This window comes from Cynocephalus volans, chromosome 4, assembly GCF_027409185.1.
Source record: "Cynocephalus volans isolate mCynVol1 chromosome 4, mCynVol1.pri, whole genome shotgun sequence".
NCBI lineage: Eukaryota > Metazoa > Chordata > Mammalia > Dermoptera > Cynocephalidae > Cynocephalus > Cynocephalus volans.
The window spans coordinates 33145144-33152154 of NC_084463.1; the positions used below are offsets into that span (position 1 = coordinate 33145144).

General features: G+C 38.1%; 1 pseudogene; it reads left to right on the plus strand.

The window, feature by feature from the left end:
* Window positions 1-506: 506 nt before the first annotated feature.
* On the plus strand, window positions 507-2570 carry LOC134375944 (ADP-ribosylation factor-like protein 2-binding protein; annotated as a pseudogene).
* Window positions 2571-7011: the final 4441 nt, after the last annotated feature.

Consider the following 7011-nt stretch of genomic DNA (forward strand, 5'->3'; position numbering starts at 1 on the left):
AAGTCATTGCTTGCTGAGGGGTATGTTGATTCCTTGAGGCTCATAATGATGCAATTACACAAACATTTTCTAAGTCATCAATCACCCCTTTATTATTTTTTTAATCCTTTGCTTGCATGTTTTATTTTTGTTTCGTTTTGTTTTGTTTTTAAGATAACTGGTAAGGGGATCTCAACCCTTGGCTTGGTGTTGTCAGCACCACACTCTCCCAAGTGAGCTAAACAGCCATCCCTATATAGGGATCTGAACCTGTGGCCTTGGTGTTATTAGCACCACAGTCTCCCAGGTGAGCCACGGGCTGGCCCTGCATGGCGGCTTTAAAGCAGAAAGTATACCTAGTTAGAGTTGATGGAAATACACATACTTCCTTTCCTTTTTTAGCTTATTATGAACATAACAGCATTTTACAATTTATTGCAGAAGCCATGTTTTAATAGAAAAAAAAATGCAAACCCAAACAAATTGGCCTAGTCTCAATTATCATTAAGAAAATCTGTTATGGGCCGATGCCGTGGCTCACTCGGGTGAGTGCGGCGCTGGGAGCGCATCGTCACCAGGAGCGCCAAGGCCACAGGTTCGGATCCTATATAGGGATGGCCTGAGCACGGTGCGGGCGACACCAAACCAAGGGTTACGATCCCCTTACCAGTCACAAAATGCATTAAATAGTACGATATGGAAATTTCCTTTAAGGAAAGTAAAAGCACCTGTTAGATTTCTCATCTCTTTCCACAATTTTATCATTGCTCCTCCTGCTATCCTGGTACTTGCCTCAATTTCCTGTATGTTTTGTAGAAGTACACCACTTCTACTCTCTTAGCTGGGAAATCAATTAATCTTAGTAAGAAATCTGTATCAATAAGTGTTGATGAAGCTCTTCATGAGGGCCAGAAGCAATGCTTCTTCATTTAGTAAGCATTTGAAGTAGTTGGGGGATGTGCTGAAGGCTGATTTCTGGGCCTCATCCCTAGATATTCTGATTCTTTACATTTGGGGTGAGATTAATGATTTGCATATTGAGCAAAAATCTCTGGTAAAACGATACTAGAGGTTTTAAGATCATTGTTTTTAGAACTCCACATTATTCTCAGGTTCTCTGCTCTGTTTTGGAGAACTGTCACTACAGGAGTCTTATTCTAAATAAATGAGGTATTGTTGTATATATAATCTGGTCCTTTGGTTTAAAATTAATTGAACATTTTTCATAATGCATTTGCTAGTAAAATGAACTCCTATACCCCTCTAGAAAATAAGAGTATGGTGATAGCTAATGAGAAGAAATGGTTTTTAAAAGTTTCTCTTATAAATTTTGCTTTTGACATCAGCCTAACAGAAAGGTGTACAGGCTCCAAATATGGAAAGAACAATAGACAAGTGATTAAGAAGGTCTGCCTTTACAGCACAGCAAAAGAAATTCTACAGCAGAGTCTTTCTTTTTTCATCATCTGCAAATGTGGCTTGTAACTTTCCCACAATATCCGGTTGCTGGTCTAGGTACACACACAACGTAGGTGATAATTCACTTAGATTTAAACTACTTTTTTTCAAAGCCAACTTTTCCAAACAATAAATCATCTACATTTTAAATGGCGGTGAAATTCTACCACAGCTCTCAAAGGAAGGGACAAGGAGATGTATTCTATTGGACAAAAGAAATAGAGAAAGGTATTGACAGTACAAGCAATCTATAGTACCCTTGGGGTAGAAATAATTGTTTAAAGAGTTTTCTCACACATGAAAAAGCAATGAAGCACAACACTCATTTTTATTTCATTATTTTTTGGACCTAGGTATTGAAATATCTGAAAGGAAGCCATCACTTTTTAATACATTTAATCCCCTTTTCCCACCAACAGAAGAATCAGATATTAGCCTATGCTTAAAAATAAAATTGAAATTTTAAGTCAGATTAGTGGGACTCTAGTCCCAACCCTAAAAATAATTTGTCTTTAAGAAAAGGTGAGATCTTTGCTCTTGGATCCAGCCGCCATGGTGTGAGAAAACCCAAGTATCCCTGGGAAGACCTACATGGAAAAGAACTGAGACCCCCTAGTCCTCTTGCCAGTATCCACAACTGAGCTCCCAGTGAAGAACCAACACTAATTTGCCAGCCACCTCCTCTGCCTCTGATGCAGAATTTGATGCTGTGCTTGGATATTGGAGGACATCATCATGGATGACAAGTTCCAGTATTACAGTGAAATTTCATGGACATGTACTATTGAGAGTTTGAAGACACAGAAAAGAATAAACTCACCTACACACCCATTTTTAATGAATATATTTCTTTCGTAGAAAAGTAGATTGAAGAAGAGCTGGGGGAGAGGATTCCCGGATTTAACATGGCAGCTTTCACAACAACATTACAGCACCATAAAGATGAAGTGGCTAGTGATATATATGACATCTTGCTCATATTTACAGATTTTCTGGCTTTTAAAGAAATGTTTCTGGACTACAGAGCAGAAAAAGAAAAAGTCCGGGGATTGGACTTAAGCAGCGGTTTAGTGGTGACTTCACTGTGCAAATCATTTTCTATGCCACCTTCCCAGAACAGTCTGTGGCACTAGATCCTACCCACAGGCAAGGAATGGGCTCATTGTGGATGTCACTGGCCCAGTAGGCTGGGAGAGCCCTCAGCTAAAGATGACAGAATACATATTGAAAAGACTGACTCTGATCTCCAACTCCTCATTCATGTTAAGTATTGATGGGTCAAAACAAAATGGCCTGACCCTCTTGGACTGTTTCTCCTGAAACACCTTCTTATATTTAGAAACCCTAGAAGTCGTTCCCAAGTGCTCAGTAATCCTAGTACTCCTCCCCTCCCCAAGTAGACACCTCTCTCAGGTGCTTCTGAGTCAGCCTCCTCTGGAGCAAGTCCATGTCATGCATTCCACCTGGTCCCCTTACCCCAGCATCCGTGTTGGTGTGTCAACAGTGTGGCATAACCCACCATCACAACCCTCTTTGCCCCAGCAGGCTTTGCGTGAATCTTTTTAATCTATTCACAGTTTGTTTCTTTTTTACATGGGTCAGAGTTTGAGTCATTCAGCCTCAGTGGGATTTTCGACTGTTTGGGAATATTTATGTAGAGTGTTACTAAGGCTAGCTGCCCATCTTGAGATTTCTGAATCTCCTATGATCACAGATTGTCTGAGCTGTAGGAATCAACTGAGATAGATGTCCTTTACCTAAAAAAGCTACATTGCAAATCAACTCCTAGTCTTTCATTTGCAGTCCTTGTATCACTGTCTTTTGCTGGTCCTGATTTTGTCCCACTGTTTCTGTAAGTCTCTTTTAAGCATTATTCTTGAAAAAAATATTTTTTATAGATGAATACTCAGGCTAAGCTAGTAGATATGATCTTGGAACTTCCGTGATTACCCACTTAAAGATCAAAGTATTATATGCTGTGTGCTTTTTTGTTAGTGATGTGGAGGCAAAAATGCTTTCTATGTTGGTGTTCCCATTTTTCCGGGCACCAGTAAAGGTATGCTGTGTGCTAGATACAGACTAAAGGTATCCTGTTCTTATAGCATGTTAGGTGCGTTTGTGCATGTTTGCTTAAAATTCTTTCTGTATAAACCAGTTTGTTAGGTTTTCTGATGGGGTAGGTAGGGACTCTGCAATTTCCTCTTCCTGTCAAAATCTCTTCTGCCAAGATGGTGTGCCTCTGGCCTAGCTCGGCATAGTAGGAGGTAGCAAACAACTTTACTGTCATCTGCTTTGGTTTAGTACATTTGGTAGATTACCAGAAAACATGTATGTCACATGTCTAGAAAGAAGAAAACATAGTAGTTCAATTCCCACTGTGCGCCTTTGATTTTTTTTTTTTTTTAAGTAAAAATAAGAATCTGTACTGACTTTTCACTTGGGTATTCTGGTTTTAAAGATGAGCTATAAGCTACGTGTTTTTCTCAGGGATGTGTTGCTTACTAAATACTTTTGTACCATGAGTAAAATTTGAGGTGTTTTGCAAGAACCATCAAGAAAGAAAGAAAACGTGAGACATAGAATCTTTGGTAGTTACTTTAAAAATTTAATCATTTTGAAAAATATATGCAAATCCTCAAATCCTCCAGCCCTTCCTTGATTCAAATGTGGTGGTATAACATCTTCATCCATTCATTGCTCAATTTCCCTCTATTCTTTCAGATCACTAATTGAAGAAAAATGGGGCAAACAGCGTCAAGATCTATTATTATTCTCTGTATCCTCTATTATTCTCTATATGTAACATTTTGTGTCTGTATAATCTTAAAGCCAGAGACATCTTTAGCTCACTTCTCCCACTTAAGTAATTATTGATAAGAAAGACATCTGCAGAACAAAAGAGTAAATATAGTATAAAAACTGAATTCTTGGGGTCTCTGAGAAGTCACCTAGTCAAATCTCCTTCCCTTAGTTCTACTAAATCAACATTGTGCTTATAATGAAATACACTTCTCCCCAAATTTTAGACTCAGTCATTATTATTATTATGTTTAGTTAAATTAACTAGCGTGAACTAATGAGCTGGAAATGAATTTGAGAAGTTGGGTTTTAAATGCTGAAAAGTTAAGCTCACTGGCAAAGATAAGTCAGCTGCAATGAAAGAGAAAATATTTCTGGGCCGAGCCCGTGGTGCACTCGGGAGAGTGCGGCGCTGGGAGCGCGGCGACGCTCCCACCGTGGGTTCGGATCCTACATAGGAATGGCCAGTGCACTCACTGGCTGAGTACCGGTCACGAAAAAAACAAAAAAAAAAAAAAAGAGAGAGAGAAAATGTTTCAACAATTTATTCAGATCTAAGGAGATGGTCGATATGTATATCTTCCATTGCATTATCCATTATAAAAATCTGTGACTTGAATATTGTAAATTAGGGAGAAAGGGATTAAGATGAAAAATGTTTTTCATGTTTATGCTCATGCTAACTACTGTGACCAGTTGCTGTGAAAGAAGGTAAAGCACACTAAGTATATTTAACTTATTTTATTGTGGTCAGATGGCAAGAAAATTTGTTAAAGTTGTTAAAAAAGCTAAGTCAGATAAAGCACCTAGGGATCTGAGACTCAATTTACAACCCCTAGTGGCATGCAGACTTTCTTACTGAGGAATAACGCAGCTAAGCACAGTGAACTGAAAACATCAGGGTGAAAATGAGAACATTTCTGATTTGCTCAAGTAGGTTCAGGAACACTATTTTAGTCCAAGAAAAAGGGGATTAATAGATGGCAACAGAGATCGCAGTAACTCTCCACTGCCAATCCAGGCTGCATTTAAGGGAATGATACCTGTGGAAGAAGCATAAATTGTGAAAATCAAGGCACAATTTCATGAACAATTCATGAATGCTTTATGGCTACCTCAAGAGGGTTCAGTTTCAAGAACTGACTCTGCTCAAAGTGAAGGCATCACACCTCTGGGATTTTGAAGACAAGTCTCAAAATCTCAGAATTATCCCCAAACACTTGGCTAAATGACCCAACTGCAGGCAATGTTTGAATCCATCTGCTTCCATAGCACAAGTTTCTTTCATGAAATTTCTATAAATAAAGCTGAGAATACTTGTTCTAGAAGTCTGGAGTCAGAGTTGTTATGGAGTCAATGTGAATTTACCCAACAGTTCTCAAGAATATCAGTGTTTTCATTTACTTGATCAAAACTGATCTCTGGGCAATGCTAGACCAGTGCTTGTGCACTTTTATCATTTAAAGTTAATTAAACTTGTCTTCAGATTGATTTTAAAATACTAAAAAGGTTAAATATGTTTAAATTATCTAATAGGCTATTACAACTACAGCTAGTACTGTATAAGAAAAAAAAATCATAAGCTGTCTACAGATAAAAGAAATTTTGAATACAGGGCCCACTTTTGAATAAAAGTAAGAAACAAACAACTCACAGTTGTATGTCCCTGTCCTAAATCATGCAGGAAGAAGAGATTCTAAAAGATTCTTTAAAGGGGAAAAACAAAAAAGGCTAGCAGTGGGGCCGGCCCGTGGCTCACTTGGGAGAGTGTGGTGTTGATAACATCAAGGCCAGGGGTTCGGATCCCATATAGGGATGGCCGGTTAGCTCACTGGGTAGGCATGGTGCTGACAACACCAAGTCAAAGGTTAAGATCCCCTTACTACTCATCTTTAAAAAAAAAAGGCTAGCAGCAAATACAATCAAAAATATTTCAATATCCTCCCATTAATTAACTACATCTTCAGGAGAAATCAATAATCTTATTTCACTCCAAGTGGCCATCTCTAAGATTAAACCCCCCCCCCGTCCTTTTCATACTTTCGTTAAATTTTGTTGTTAATACCAAGCACTATTCCTCCAGCTATGAAGTCAGTGTAGCAGCTGTCTTAGCAAACCATGCGAACCCTACACCAATACATAAAGACAGCTGCCTTGCCTGTCCTTGCAGATGAAAGAAGAGTGCTAAAAGCCTAGAAAAATCTTTAGTGGTGGAAATGGCTGTGAAGGCAGCTGCTTGCCTGTCATACTGCTACAGAGTCTGCTAAGTGACAATAGCTACAAGAGATGAAGGAAACAATAAATATGATTAATTTCTATTAATAACACATATGACCAAGTTGCTTTCATCACGGGCTATTACACTGTTTTTGATACTTTTAATTTGAAATTCCTCAGCTTTCCCTGCACAGAAGCAAAACCTCACCATTATATAGACAATCCTAATTTGTACTTTAATTTTAATAAATTACATAATACAGAATCCTGAAGATTTATGTCCAAAAATTTGAGAGTCACAAATGGCAATTGATTTTCTAACGTTAGAATGCTCACGATGCTTCAAAATAATCTGAGAATCACATCAGAATACACCTGAATTTGAAAGATGATAATTTGATGAGAACTAACATTTGCAAGAAAGAGTGTTTCTGTTTCAATAAAACGTCCCTCTCTGCATATATTCAATATGGATTAAGAGTCTAAATAGAATTTACAAGCAGAACTGATATTTATATTTTTCCTCTAGGAACTGTTTTTACTTTAATCAAAGAATAT